General features: G+C 49.0%; 5 non-coding genes and 5 pseudogenes across 5 annotated transcripts; all 10 read right to left on the bottom strand.

The window, feature by feature from the left end:
* Positions 1-4,465: 4,465 nt before the first annotated feature.
* Positions 4,466-4,584, bottom strand: LOC138244739 (5S ribosomal RNA). The gene has a single exon (XR_011193354.1). It is a non-coding gene; the product is annotated as a 5S ribosomal RNA (ribosomal RNA).
* A 537-nt stretch (positions 4,585-5,121) lies between these two features.
* On the bottom strand, positions 5,122-5,240 carry LOC138218513 (5S ribosomal RNA; annotated as a pseudogene).
* A 537-nt stretch (positions 5,241-5,777) lies between these two features.
* LOC138216985 (5S ribosomal RNA) lies at positions 5,778-5,896 on the bottom strand. The gene has a single exon (XR_011180698.1). It is a non-coding gene; the product is annotated as a 5S ribosomal RNA (ribosomal RNA).
* Positions 5,897-6,433: 537 nt separating this feature from the next.
* On the bottom strand, positions 6,434-6,552 carry LOC138216984 (5S ribosomal RNA). The gene has a single exon (XR_011180697.1). It is a non-coding gene; the product is annotated as a 5S ribosomal RNA (ribosomal RNA).
* A 537-nt stretch (positions 6,553-7,089) lies between these two features.
* Positions 7,090-7,207, bottom strand: LOC138218668 (5S ribosomal RNA; annotated as a pseudogene).
* A 537-nt stretch (positions 7,208-7,744) lies between these two features.
* On the bottom strand, positions 7,745-7,863 carry LOC138218314 (5S ribosomal RNA; annotated as a pseudogene).
* Positions 7,864-8,400: 537 nt separating this feature from the next.
* Positions 8,401-8,519, bottom strand: LOC138217239 (5S ribosomal RNA). Its single transcript, XR_011180951.1, has one exon. It is a non-coding gene; the product is annotated as a 5S ribosomal RNA (ribosomal RNA).
* A 537-nt stretch (positions 8,520-9,056) lies between these two features.
* On the bottom strand, positions 9,057-9,175 carry LOC138219112 (5S ribosomal RNA). The gene has a single exon (XR_011181573.1). It is a non-coding gene; the product is annotated as a 5S ribosomal RNA (ribosomal RNA).
* A 537-nt stretch (positions 9,176-9,712) lies between these two features.
* On the bottom strand, positions 9,713-9,831 carry LOC138217905 (5S ribosomal RNA; annotated as a pseudogene).
* Positions 9,832-10,364: 533 nt separating this feature from the next.
* LOC138218189 (5S ribosomal RNA) lies at positions 10,365-10,482 on the bottom strand (annotated as a pseudogene).
* Between the last annotated feature and the right edge of the window lie 4,487 nt (positions 10,483-14,969).

The following is a 14,969-nucleotide window of genomic DNA, read 5'->3' as shown; positions in this document are numbered from 1 at the left end:
CTGCTGGGAGAGGTGTGAGTGGGGCCAGCAGGGGGCGCTCTCACCCTGCAGTCTGTGTGGGTCCTGATGCCCCAGTATAGTGACGGGGGACACTGGACTGTAAACAGGCGCCGTCCTTCGGATGAGACGTAAAACCGAGGTCCTGACTCTCTGTGCTCGTTAACAATCCCGGGGGGGTTTCTGGAGAAGACTAGGGGTGTTACCCCACTATCCTGGCCTGATTCCCCCCCTGGTCTTGACCCATCATGGCCTCCTTATCACCCCCCTCTCTGAACTGGCTCCATCCCTCTGCTCTCCTCCCCACTGAGAGCTGCTGTGTGCTGAGCGGACTGGAGCATCATCCAGGTAGGGGCTGCATACTGGGGGGGCTGGAGGGGATCCCCCTGACCTGGGAGGAGCTCTGAGTGGAGAGTCCAGACTTATTAATTATTATTATTATTCGTGCTGCACTGGGCTTCAGTCCTGGCAGTGAGAGGGGGACTCTGTGATCAGTACAGATACTTATGACTGTCTAATAATACACGATACAAATGGAAAACAGGGTAGCGCTGTAGTCCCTTCGAAACGTTTTGAACTGCCAGAAGAAGTTTTCACAACCCGGACTCGTGAAGGTACAGGTCTTCTCCCTTCGTCCGGAGTAAGGTGAGAGGTCACCCCCTCGGGGTGCAGTATCCCCGATGCACCCCCCCACCACCACCCAAAACGACACACACTTCTGTGACGATTGGGAGACCCCGGTTCGACCAGCCCCTGCGGTGGAGGAAACGACCCGCTGGAGAGAACACGCAGACTCCACACAGAAGGGTCACATCGGCATTTATTCCAACAGCAAAACAACACCAGAGAGAAACGGTCTCCGAAAGATAAGCGCACACCGGGAAAAACACGACAGGGTCATTACAAATGGGAATAGGAGTCCTTTTTTTCTTTTCCAGACGTCAGTTGTATCGTGTCCTGGTGATTTCTCCCGTTTCGAACGGAGTTTAATGTCGCGTTTCTACTTAATTAGAGAGAGGCACTGAACTTTGGGGAACGTGACATCCACCCAGTATTACTAGTAGGTTGATAAATATAAATGTTCTTTTTCCCCCCGTATGATACCTCGCGAAATATAACGATGGCCAACTCCTTAAGTCAAAATTTAAACCCTTCTCACGCTACAAGACAGTCCGTCAACATCGCCGCGGCCCGAAGCGCGACCTTCGGTATGACGTTGGCGGAAAAGGGGGTAGGGTAAGTACGTCACAGCCGGGGGAAGCCCCTATCACGTGAGAGGGGTGCGGCGGGCGACGAGCCCCCGGGGGCGAAGAGAAGTTGATTTGCGTGGGGTGTGGAAACACTACACGACCGGGCAAGCGAGCCGTTTTTTTTTTTTTTTTTTCCAGAACATCAGAACAACCGCAGAGATGACCATCGATCCACCTCCAGACGTTTCCTTTTTTGTCCTCTTTGGCCTCCAAAATAAAAAAAAAAACTGGGATCCATCGCCAAATTAAAACGTCAACCACTTTTCGGGCTTTCGTGCTGTCCATGATGAAACCGTCATGGTTGTGTAAGCATACGTTACATCACAGACCGGCGGCGCTCGGACGTGAGGAGTGTCGTTACGTTTTTGAAATGGCACGTCAGACAAGATCTCTGACAAGATCTCCGAAAAACCCAAACCTGTAAGATTCAATTTCAATTCAGTTTTTTTATATAGTGCCTTTCACAACAAGAATGCCCCAAGGCCCCGAACAAAGGAGTTGTTCCACATCCCCACCACCCTCTGTGTACAGTAGAGCCCCCTGTACTGACTGGAGGAGCTCACCCAGCTGTGTCTGGAGAGAAGCCGGGGTATCGGCTTCAACCACAGGGCTGGGCGGCTTGTTCCCCACCCCCTTCTGTGTACAGAAGAGCTTCCTGTCCTGACTCCAGTAGGAAATGTCACCTGGAGGCAACACACCGGCTTCTTTTAACAGATCACCTCGGGAATCGGGAACAACGGAGCTGTGTGCGGCCGTCTGTACGGAGGGGTTCAGCGCGGGGGGGCTCCGGGCTCGGGTCTGGACCCGGAGGGGGGGGGGACTGTCTGTGTGGAGTCTGCATGTTCTCCCTGTGTTCTCCGGGTCCAAAGACAGGCTTTTGGGCTAATTGGCTTCTGGGAAAACTGGCCCTGGTGTGTGTGTGTCCTGTGATGGAGTGCTGTCCTGTCCAGGGTGTGTGAGTGAGTGTGTGTTTGTCATGTGATGGACTGGTTCCTGAACAGGGTGTGTGAGTGTGTGTGTCTGAGTGTCCTGTGAGGGACTGGTGTCCTATCCAGGTTGTGTGTGTGTCCTGTGAGGGACTGGTGTCCTGTTCAGGGTGTGTGAGTGTCAGTGAGTGACTGGTGTCCTGTCCAGGGTGTGTGAGTGTGTGTGTGTCCTGTGATGGACTGGTGTCCTGTCCAGGGTGTGTGAGTGAGTGTGTGTGTGTCCTGTGATGGACTGGTGTCCTGTCCAGGGTGTGTGAGTGTGTGTGTCTGTGTGTCCTGTGATGGACAGATGGTACCAAGCCTGGACACCCATGAGACACTGGCTTCCTCAGAAGACTCTCACGGAGGGCACACTGTCCCTAACCCGGGTCCAGAAGAAACTACAGTGATCTATAATTCCTGCGCCTCGGAAGGGTTTATGACGTCTATGTCCGGCGCCCGTGACCGTGGACCGGCGGTTTGGCGTCGCGCTCCGCAGCTCGAGCTTCGGTGCGAGGCAGGGCGGGAGGGAGTCGATGTGGCCTCGGCGCCATCTTTGCTGGTGAGTCAATTGTGACCGTTGCGGTACAATAAACCATCAATAAACCTTTTCCCACCACGTCCAGTATTTCTGTCGCGGCCCACGTCCCTTACAATCGACAAACTATAAAAAAACAGTAGCCCTTCGCAACATTACACGCCATTTTTTTTATTTCAAACGTCCGCTAGATACGCAGGTGGCTCGATACCTGTCTTATCCTCGCCGGAGTTTTTATACCGGCAAGTGAATTTTATTTGGGGTCCCTAAGAATTGTGACAGAAATGTCAGTGAACCACAATAAAAAACGAAACTTTTTTTTTAAAGGCGGTGAATGGATTTTCTGAGTAACCGTGTAGCGACTAACGTAAGGAAAAAAAAGTTGTCTTTCCCTACGAAGACGTTTTGGTACAGGACTTTCTTTAAATATCAGTTGTGCATAGCGTTTTACAAAAAGTTGATGATGATCTTGGAGATAATTGCAAAGGAAAATTGAGATAACTACCAAAACATTACGTGTGAAACGACAGGACAGAACTTTGAACCCACAAAGAAACAAAGGTATGAAATATTGCCTCGTCATGGGGGGTTGATAATTGTAGTAAGTGTTCCTAATTTTCGTAAAGAAATGTATATTATGGGAGTCACACGTGAGATTTAGTGTATATACGTTTCATATTGTGCATATATACGGGGTTAAAAAGTGGAATGAGTATGATTATAAACTCGTGTGTCCTATAATCAGATAATTTTTGAACAAGCTTTGATTAGACAGGTGAAAAACAACATCAGATCCTTTTTTAAAATATATTCTCACGTCTGAATATCAGCTTCTCCCCTCTGGCCAACATTTCAGGGCTCCCAGGTGTAGATCCCAAATTGAAACAAATATTAATTTGTTACCCAGTTAAACAGTTAATAGAAGTGAGTGACCAGGGTAAATAAAGGTGGGTCAGTGTAAACTGTTTATTCTGGACCAGACTTCGTCATGTGTGATATGTCATGACTTCTTATATTAAGTTTTATCTTTATATTTAGTTCTACATGTGTAATAGATGCGATGTGTGTCCATAAAAAGGTTTCTCCAGGGGAAAATCAAGTTGGTTTTAAAACCGTGTTTCCTTTTTAGGGTACGTTTGCATTCCAAGTGTGGGGTTTTTGCCTTTTTATCATATTTTGGATGTGAATCCGTGGTATTTTTGCTGAGACAAGTTGCCTTTCTTATACGCGGAGGGATCTGCTCGTGAGATGTCCGCTTGGGCCATTTCTGAGCTCAGTATAAGGTGTAGAAAGCATGACTGTCATCATAACCCGCCTCTCACCCAGGTGTGGAATAATGTTGTGACTATTGCTTCAGCAATAACATGCTGATTGCATGTTTCTAGATGGGTTTAACAGAGTTCTTATTGCTTTGACATCTGAGCTCTATGGAAAACGATCTCAATACAATTCTGAAAAACGCGACTCTCCGAACGTCAGCCGAACAAGTCTCCACAGCCGAAGCGCTGTGTCTCTTTTCAGCTGGCGATAAACCTTTCCACGATCCTTTGCGGACTTGTCAAACTGTTCCTGATCAGAATAAAAAACGCTCACGCTAATACACAAGCACCCGTGTCTCGACAAAGCTGTCAAATAAACAGACGGACAAGCCGCACTGCAGGTGTGAACAGGGGAATGAGCGAGCGAGCGGGGATAGGGCGCCTCCTGCGCTTAAAAGCTTACAGCACCTGGTATTCCCAGGCGGTCTCCCATCCAAGTACTAACCAGGCCCATCCCTGTTTAGCTTCCGAGATCAGACGAGATCAGGAGTGCTCAAGGGGGTGTGGCCGTAAGCGAGAGCAAGGCTCGCTGGCACCCTTCTTATTGAGAGGACAGCTCCGTCACCTCTTTTACGACGCTGCTTTTTTTCCCTTGCGTTTTTCTCTTCTTCCCACGTTCTCTCTCTTCACTGCCTTTGTCCCCGCTCTATTTCACTTCAGCCTTTCACTCTTGCTTCCTTCCAATGAGGACGGAGCTGCGGGAGAAAGGGCGCTATAGAGGATCGCTGTGGAGAGCTGCTGCTGTGCTTTGACATCTGAGCTCTGTGGAAAACGATCTCAATACAATTCTGAAAAACGCGACTCTCCGAACGCCAGCCGAACAAGTCTCCACAGCCGAAGCGCTGTGTCTCTTTTCAGCTGGCGATAAACCTTTCCTCGATCCTTTGCGGACTTGTCAAACTGTTCATGATCAGAATAAAAAACGCTCACGCTAATACACAAGCACCCGTGTCTCGCCAAAGCTGACAAATAAACAGACGGACAAGCTGCACTGCACGTGTGAACAGGGGAATGAGCGAGCGAGCGGGGATAGGGCGCCTCCTGCGCTTAAATGCTTACAGCACCTGGTATTCCCAGGCGGTCTCTCATCCAAGTACTAACCAGGCCCATTCCTGTTTAGCTTCCGAGATCAGACGAGATCAGGTGTGCTCAAGGGGGTGTGGCCGTAAGTGAGAGCAAGGCTCGCTGGCACCCTTCTTATTGAGAGGACAGCTCCGTCACCTCTTTTACGACGCTGCTTTTTTTCCCTTGTGTTTTTCTCTTCTTCCCACGTTCTCTCTCTTCACTACCTTCGTCCCCGCTCTATTTCACTTCAGCCTTTCACTCTTGCTTCCTTCCAATGAGGACGGAGCTGCGGGAGGAAGGGCGCTATAGAGGATCGCTGTGGAGAGCTGCTGCTGTGCTTTGACATCTGAGCTCTATGGAAAACGATCTCAATACAACTCTGAAAAACACGACTCTCCGAACGCCAGCCGAACAAGTCTCCACAGCCGAAGCGCTGTGTCTCTTTTCAGCTGGCGATAAACCTTTCCTCGATCCTTTGCGGACTTGTAAAACTGTTCCTGATCAGAATAAAAAACGCTCACGCTAATACACAAGCACCCGTGTCTCGCCAAAGCTGACAAATAAACAGACGGACAAGCCGCACTGCACGTGTGAACAGGGGAATGAGCGAGCGAGCGGGGATAGGGCGCCTCCTGCGCTTAAAAGCTTACAGCACCTGGTATTCCCAGGCGGTCTCCCATCCAAGTACTAACCAGGCCCATCCCTGTTTAGCTTCCGAGATCAGACAAGATCAGGCGTGCTCAAGGGGGTGTGGCTGTAAGCGAGAGCAAGGCTCGCTGGCACCCTTCTTATTGAGAGGACAGCTCCGTCACCTCTTTTACGACGCTGCTTTTTTTCCCTTGCGTTTTTCTCTTCTTCCCACGTTCTCTCTCTTCACTGCCTTCGTCCCCGCTCTATTTCACTTCAGCCTTTCACTCTTGCTTCCTTCCAATGAGGACGGAGCTGCGGGAGAAAGGGCGCTATAGAGGATCGCTGTGGAGAGCTGCTGCTGTGCTTTGACATCTGAGCTCTGTGGAAAACGATCTCAATACAATTCTGAAAAACGCGACTCTCCGAACGCCAGCCGAACAAGTCTCCACAGCCGAAGCGCTGTGTCTCTTTTCAGCTGGCGATAAACCTTTCCTCGATCCTTTGCGGACTTGTAAAACTGTTCATGATCAGAATAAAAAACGCTCACGCTAATACACAAGCACCCGTGTCTCGCCAAAGCTGACAAATAAACAGACGGACAAGCCGCACTGCACGTGTGAACAGGGGAATGAGCGAGCGAGCGGGGATAGGGCGCCTCCTGCGCTTAAAAGCTTACAGCACCTGGTATTCCCAGGCGGTCTCCCATCCAAGTACTAACCAGGCCCATCCCTGTTTAGCTTCCGAGATCAGACAAGATCAGGCGTGCTCAAGGGGGTGTGGCTGTAAGCGAGAGCAAGGCTCGCTGGCACCCTTCTTATTGAGAGGACAGCTCCGTCACCTCTTTTACGACGCTGCTTTTTTTCCCTTGCGTTTTTCTCTTCTTCCCACGTTCTCTCTCTTCACTGCCTTCGTCCCCGCTCTATTTCACTTCAGCCTTTCACTCTTGCTTCCTTCCAATGAGGACGGAGCTGCGGGAGAAAGGGCGCTATAGAGGATCGCTGTGGAGAGCTGCTGCTGTGCTTTGACATCTGAGCTCTGTGGAAAACGATCTCAATACAATTCTGAAAAACGCGACTCTCCGAACGCCAGCCGAACAAGTCTCCACAGCCGAAGCGCTGTGTCTCTTTTCAGCTGGCGATAAACCTTTCCTCGATCCTTTGCGGACTTGTAAAACTGTTCATGATCAGAATAAAAAACGCTCACGCTAATACACAAGCACCCATGTCTCGCCAAAGCTGACAAATAAACAGACGGACAAGCCGCACTGCACGTGTGAACAGGGGAATGAGCGAGCGAGCGGGGATAGGGCGCCTCCTGTGCTTAAAAGCTTACAGCACCTGGTATTCCCAGGCGTCTCCCATCCAAGTACTAACCAGGCCCATCCCTGTTTAGCTTCCGAGATCAGACAAGATCAGGCGTGCTCAAGGGGGTGTGGCCGTAAGCAAGAGCAAGGCTCGCTGGCACCCATCTTATTGAGAGGACAGCTCCGTCACCTCTTTTACGACGCTGCTTTTTTTCCCTTGCGTTTTTCTCTTCTTCCCACGTTCTCTCTCTTCAATGCCTTCGTCCCCGCTCTATTTCACTTCAGCCTTTCACTCTTGCTTCCTTCCAATGAGGACGGAGCTGCGGGAGAAAGGACGCTATAGAGGATCGCTGTGGAGAGCTGCTGCTGTGCTTTGACATCTGAGCTCTGTGGAAAACGATCTCAATACAATTCTGAAAAACGCGACTCTCCGAACGCCAGCCGAACAAGTCTCCACAGCCGAAGCGCTGTGTCTCTTTTCAGCTGGCGATAAACCTTTCCTCGATCCTTTGCGGACTTGTAAAACTGTTCATGATCAGAATAAAAAACGCTCACGCTAATACACAAGCACCCATGTCTCGCCAAAGCTGACAAATAAACAGACGGACAAGCCGCACTGCACGTGTGAACAGGGGAATGAGCGAGCGAGCGGGGATAGGGCGCCTCCTGCGCTTAAAAGCTTACCGCACCTGGTATTCCCAGGCGGTCTCCCATCCAAGTACTAACCAGGCACATCCCTGTTTAGCTTCCGAGATCAGACGAGATCAGGCGTGCTCAAGGGGGTGTGGCCGTAAGCGAGAGCAATTCTCGCTGGCACCCTTCTTATTGAGAGGACAGCTCCGTCACCTCTTTTACGACGCTGCTTTTTTTCCCTTGCGTTTTTCTCTTCTTCCCACGTTCTCTCTCTTCACTGCCTTCGTCCCCGCTCTATTTCACTTCAGCCTTTCACTCTTGCTTCCTTCCAATGAGGACGGAGCTGCGGGAGAAAGGGCGCTATAGAGGATCGCTGTGGAGAGCTGCTGCTGTGCTTTGACATCTGAGCTCTGTGGAAAACGATCTCAATACAATTCTGAAAAACGCAACTCTCCGAACGCCAGCCGAACAAGTCTCCACAGCCGAAGCGCTGTGTCTCTTTTCAGCTGGCGATAAACCTTTCCTCGATCCTTTGCGGACTTGTAAAACTGTTCCTGATCAGAATAAAAAACGCTCACGCTAATACACAAGCACCCGTGTCTCGCCAAAGCTCACAAATAAACAGACGGACAAGCCGCACTGCAGGTGTGAACAGGGGAATGAGCGAGCGAGCGGGGATAGGGCGCCTCCTGCGCTTAAAAGCTTACAGCACCTGGTATTCCCAGGCGGTCTCCCATCCAAGTACTAACCAGGCCCATCCCTGTTTAGCTTCCAAGATCAGACGAGATCAGGCGTGCTCAAGGGGGTGTGGCCGTAAACAAAAGCAAAACTCGCTGGCACCCTTCTTATTGAGAGGACAGCTCCGTCACCTCTTTTACGACGCGGCTTTTTTTCCCTTGCGTTTTTCTCTTCTTCCCACGTTCTCTCTCTTCACTGCCTTCGTCCACGCTCTATTTCACTTCAGCCTTTCACTCTTGCTTCCTTCCAATGAGGACGGAGCTGCGGGAGAAAGGGCGCTATAGAGGATCGCTGTGGAGAGCTGCTGCTGTTCTTTGACATGTGAGCTCTGTGGAAAACGATCTCAATACAATTCTGAAAAACGCGACTCTCCGAACGCCAGCCGAACAAGTCTCCACAGCCGAAGCACTGTGTCTCTTTTCAGCTGGCGATAAACCTTTCCTCGATCCTTTGCGGACTTGTAAAACTGTTCCTGATCAGAATAAAAAACGCTCACGCTAATACACAAGCACCCGTGTTTCGCCAAAGCTCACAAATAAACAGACGGAAAAGCCGCACTGCAGGTGTGAACAGGGGAATGAGCGAGCGAGCGGGGATAGGGCGCCTCCTGCGCTTAAAAGCTTACAGCACCTGGTATTCCCAGGCGGTCTCCCATCCAAGTACTAACCAGGCCCATCCCTGTTTAGCTTCCGAGATCAGACGAGATCAGGCGTGCTCAAGGGGGTGTGGCCGTAAGCGAGAGCAAGGCTCGCTGGCACCCTTCTTATTGAGAGGACAGCTCCGTCACCTCTTTTACGACGCTGCTTTTTTTCCCTTGCGTTTTTCTCTTCTTCCCACGTTCTCTCTCTTCACTGCCTTCGTCCCCGCTCTATTTTACTTCAGCCTTTCACTCTTGCTTCCTTCCAATGAGGACGGAGCTGCGGGAGAAAGGGCGCTATAGAGGATCGCTGTGGAGAGCTGCTGCTGTGCTTTGACATCTGAGCTCTGTGGAAAACGATCTCAATACAATTCTGAAAAACGCGACTCTCCGAACGCCAGCCGAACAAGTCTCCACAGCCGAAGCGCTGTGTCTCTTTTCAGCTGGCGATAAACCTTTCCTCGATCCTTTGCGGACTTGTAAAACTGTTCATGATCAGAATAAAAAACGCTCACGCTAATACACAAGCACCCATGTCTCGCCAAAGCTGACAAATAAACAGACGGACAAGCCGCACTGCACGTGTGAACAGGGGAATGAGCGAGCGAGCGGGGATAGGGCGCCTCCTGCGCTTAAAAGCTTACCGCACCTGGTATTCCCAGGCGGTCTCCCATCCAAGTACTAACCAGGCCCATCCCTGTTTAGCTTCCAAGATCAGACGAGATCAGGCGTGCTCAAGGGGGTGTGGCCGTAAGCGAGAGCAATTCTCGCTGGCACCCTTCTTATTGAGAGGACAGCTCCGTCACCTCTTTTCCGACGCTGCTTTTTTTCCCTTGTGTTTTTCTCTTCTTCCCACGTTCTCTCTCTTCACTGCCTTCGTCCCCGCTCTATTTCACTTCAGCCTTTCACTCTTGCTTCCTTCTAATGAGGACGGAGCTGCGGGAGAAAGGGCGCTATAGAGGATCGCTGTGGAGAGCTGCTGCTGTGCTTTGACATCTGAGCTCTGTGGAAAACGATCTCAATACAATTCTGAAAAACGCGACTCTCCGAACGCCAGCCGAACAAGTCTCCACAGCCGAAGCGCTGTGTCTCTTTTCAGCTGGCGATAAACCTTTCCTCGATCCTTTGCGGACTTGTAAAACTGTTCATGATCAGAATAAAAAACGCTCACGCTAATACACAAGCACCCGTGTCTCTCCAAAGCTGACAAACAGACGGACAAGCCGCACTGCAGGTGTGAACAGGGGAATGAGCGAGCGAGCGGGGATAGGGCGCCTCCTGCGCTTAAAAGCTTACAGCACCTGGTATTCCCAGGCGTCTCCCATCCAAGTACTAACCAGGCCCATCCCTGTTTAGCTTCCGAGATCAGACGAGATCAGGCGTGCTCAAGGGGGTGTGGCCGTAAGCGAGAGCAAGGCTCGCTGGCACCCATCTTATTGAGAGGACAGCTCCGTCACCTCTTTTACGACGCTGCTTTTTTTCCCTTGCGTTTTTCTCTTCTTCCCACGTTCTCTCTCTTCAATGCCTTCGTCCCCGCTCTATTTCACTTCAGCCTTTCACTCTTGCTTCCTTCCAATGAGGACGGAGCTGCGGGAGAAAGGGCGCTATAGAGGATCGCTGTGGAGAGCTGCTGCTGTGCTTTGACATCTGAGCTCTGTGGAAAACGATCTCAATACAATTCTGAAAAACGCGACTCTCCGAACGCCAGCCGAACAAGTCTCCACAGCCGAAGCGCTGTGTCTCTTTTCAGCTGGCGATAAACCTTTCCTCGATCCTTTGCGGACTTGTAAAACTGTTCCTGATCAGAAAAAAAAAAGCTTACGCTAATACACAAGCACCCGTGTCTCGCCAAAGCTGACAAATAAACAGACGGACAAGCCTTACTGCAGGTGTGAACAGGGGAATGAGCGAGCGAGCGGGGATAGGACGCCTCCTGCGCTTAAAAGCTTACAGCACCTGGTATTCCCAGGCGGTCTCCCATCCAAGTAACCGGGGTAAAGTTAGCTTGAAGTTCGAAAACGATTTTGGCACGCCTGTAGCGCTTTCACGAAATCTCTTAGAGTTACAAAAACACTTGCTTTGTGTATAAAATACATTGTGGATGATTTCTCAGCCTTTACTTTTTCGTTTTTATGACATTTTTTTGACCAAGCACGAATATGCTTTTGTCCATATCTCCGCAATGGAAGCTAGAACGCCTTCAAACCAAAAGCGTTTTAAAGACCACGACTTGTGGATATTTCCACAGCCTTTACATCAATCTATCGGTGAGCTAATTATCTTTTTTTAAACCTCCGGTTTTTCATCGATGCGTAATTACGCACGAACTGGAACCCGGGGGACCGCTGTGTGCACACGTTCACAAAGCGAGAAATACTGTTCAATACGGCTTTATGCGAAAAACCCGTATATGACCATAGGAAGCAGAACAGCGCGGTCTCCAATTTCCCAGACTGTAAGCACGGGAATAAAGCTTTGTTTGATTTCTGAAACCCTTCCTTTACGTCCTGTTTTCATTCAGGTAAGGGTCAACTATATTGAAAATACTACTGACAGCAGGAAGATTAAAATATTCTTTACTCAGCAGCTTATTAAAAACAGCTCCCATGATGTTCAAACCGATTTTTTACACAGAACACTGACACAGCTTTGTGTTCTGAATCTCTTTTTCTCTTGCTTTTATTTAATGTGGCACAATGCACTGGGATAGGGGTATTCTGTTCACAAACCAATAGCATTTAAACCACAGCACCCACAATGCTGCAGGTAAGTGTTTTGCACACTAAGCAGGTCATCTGACTATTCCCAGCTTTGTTTTGGGTTATGGAACCTTTATTTTTTTATGATTTTCTGAAGATAACACTACTGGTGGGATGGGTGGGTTGTCTTCATGGCTCAATAGCATTTCAAATACAGCACCCACACTGCTGAAACCAAGTGTTTTACACACCAGACAGGCCCCCGAACCTCATACAACCTTACTGTGGCTGTGGCCCCTTTCTTTATTTTGTAATGAGTTTCTGAAGATAACACTACAGGTAATACACTGGGACAGGTGGGTCGTCTTCATGGCTCAATAGCATTTCAAATACAGCACCCACTCTGCTGAAACCAAGTGTTTTACACACCAGACAGGCCCCCAAACCTCATACGACCTTACTGTGGCTGTGGCCACTTTCTTTATTTTGTAATGATTTTCTGAAGATAGCACTACAGGTAATACACTGGGACAGGTGGGTCGTCTTCATGGCTCAATAGCATTTCAAATACAGCACCCACACTGCTGAAACCAAGTGTTTTACACACCAGACAGGCCCCCTAACTTTATATAGCCTTGCTGTGGCTGTGGCCCCTTTCTTTATTTTTTTATGATTTTCTGAAGATAACACTACATGTAATACACTGGGACAGGTGGGTCATCTTCATGGCTCAATAGCATTTCAAATACAACAGCCACACTGCTGAAACCAGGTGTTTTACACACCAGACAGCCCCCAGAACCTTATACAACCTTGCTGTGGTTGTGGCCCCTTTCTTTTTTCAATATGGCACCATTAGACAGGCGGTACATGGGGATAGTACATCGTGCTCTTCACGAGTCAATAGCTCTTCAAGCACAACAGCCACAGTGCTGCAACCAGGTGTTTTACACACCAGACAGCTCCCCTAACCTTATACAACCTCGCTTTGAGTTGTTTAACATTTCTTTCAAATCACTTGGGTTCATCAATCATTTGATCATTTTTCAGCGTGGAATAAACCTATTACTTGTTCCTTGGAGATTACCATCTGCTGATAAGATATGATCGCTATATTGACCATATACAATTTCTTGCATAAGGAATTCATATTTTGCATACACCGATCCCCCCGGAGTCCCAAGTGATTCTGGTTTTGGAATGCTAAAGGACAATGAGCTTCACGATACCAGGGGGACAGTGGGTGGTCAAGTCTCCCCTAAACAATGGATCTTGTCAGATTATGATGTCAGTGTATTTAATAAATGTTGTTGAACTCTCTTTAGCCCAAATACAGAGGAGCCCAGACCCAGAATGTTACACATACTGACAGAGAGTGATCTCATTATGTGTGTTTGGATTTTAACAACTATTTTTATTGTTTGCTAGAACCAAAACAATCTATGTTAGACATTTTCATCTTCAGCCAAAAATACAAACCTGTGTACGTAGTGTGGTGCAGGTTCTTGTCCCATCCTGCTCTCGGTCCAGGTTGGAGGGTTGCACCGATTCTGAATCTTGTAAGCTGGTATGGATGGGTTTGGGGGTGTTGATACCAGAGTGGTCCAGGAGGGGGATTCAGGTGTCTCGGGGGCATTCTTGTTTTTCTATGAGTTCAGGTTGATTCTGTTGGTTCTGTCATGAATCTCCCTCACGCAGGCAAGCGCTCCCGCATTCCCTCGAGCTCTCCCCATACCAAACGTGCACATGTCAATCAGTCCTCTACTTAAACCCTCATCTGTCCCCCGGTCATTGCTCACGATTGAGATTCTCTCCCGGAGCTTACCTACTAACTACACCTTTGCCTTACTATGACTTCTCCCCTGGACCTCGACCCCGCTTTTCCGACAACTGCTTTAGCCACTCGATTTTGTACCTTCGCCTGTTTTACGCTTTCTCGGATCCTGACCCCAGCCTGTCTCTTCATTTACGCCTCTGCCTACCGACACAACTTCTACGCCTTCCCGGACTCCGACCCCTGCCAGTCCCTCGACTACGCCTTCGCCTGTCGATTCTGTGCCTACGCCTGTACTACGCCTTCCCGGACTCGGGCCCCTGCCTGTTTACTCCGACTACGCCTGCGTCTCGCGCCAACCCTACCAAGGGCACCGCATTGAATCCCTATCCTCAGCAGTCAGCCCCTGCGTGACAGGTTCTGAGTGTCTTGGTTACATCCGTTTGTGTGTATAGATGAAAAAGCTATTGAAGAGCACCCCCACACCCCCCACCCGTCTCGGTGGAAGTTGCCATGTTCAAAAAATCCTAAAAAGATAATTAAAGTTGCACACAACAAAGCATGACTGTGAAAGGTCAGGAGGCCTGCCTAGTGAGCACAACACTTGATTACAGTCAAAAAAACAATTAAAAAATAAATAAATGTTCCACAACTCAAAGCGAGGTTGTATAAGGTTAGGGGAAATGTCTGGTGTAAAACATCTGGTTGCAGCACTGTGGCTGTTGTGCTTGAAGAGCTATTGAGCCATGAAGACGACCCACCTTTCCCAGTGTATTACCTGTAGTGTTATCTTCAAAAAATCATAAAAAATTAAAGAAAGGGGCCCCAGCCACAGCAAGGTTGTACGAGGTTCGGGGGCCTGTCTGGTGTGTAAAACACTTGGGTACAGCAGTGTGGGTGCTGTATTTGAAATGCTATTGAGCCATGAAGATGACCCACCTGTCCCAGTGTATTATCTGTAGTGTTATCTTCAGAAAATCCTAAAAAATATAAAGAAAGGTTCCACAACCCAAAACAAAGCTGGGAAAAGTCAGAGGACCTGCTTAGTGTGCAAAACACTTGCAGCATTGTGGGTGCTGTGGTTTAAATGCTATTGGTTTGTGAACAGAATACCCCTATCCCAGTGCATTGTGCCATATTAAATAAAAGCATGAGAAGAAGAGATTCAGAATGCAAAGCTGTGTCAGTGTTCTGTGTAAAAAATCGGTTTGAACATCATGGGAGCTGTTTTTAATAAGCTGCTGAGTAAAGAATATTTTAATCTTCCTGCTGTCAGTAGTATTTTCAATATAGTTGACCCTTACCTGAATGAAAACAGGGCGTAAAGGAAGGGTTTCAGAAATCAAACAAAGCTTTATTCCCGTGCTTACAGTCTGGGTAATGGGAGACTGCGCTGTTCTGCTTCCTATGGTCATATACGG

This window comes from Lepisosteus oculatus, chromosome 14 (assembly GCF_040954835.1).
Source record: "Lepisosteus oculatus isolate fLepOcu1 chromosome 14, fLepOcu1.hap2, whole genome shotgun sequence".
NCBI lineage: Eukaryota > Metazoa > Chordata > Actinopteri > Semionotiformes > Lepisosteidae > Lepisosteus > Lepisosteus oculatus.
The sequence above is the reverse complement of the archived record's forward strand: the minus strand, read 5'-3'. Positions and strand labels throughout refer to the sequence as shown.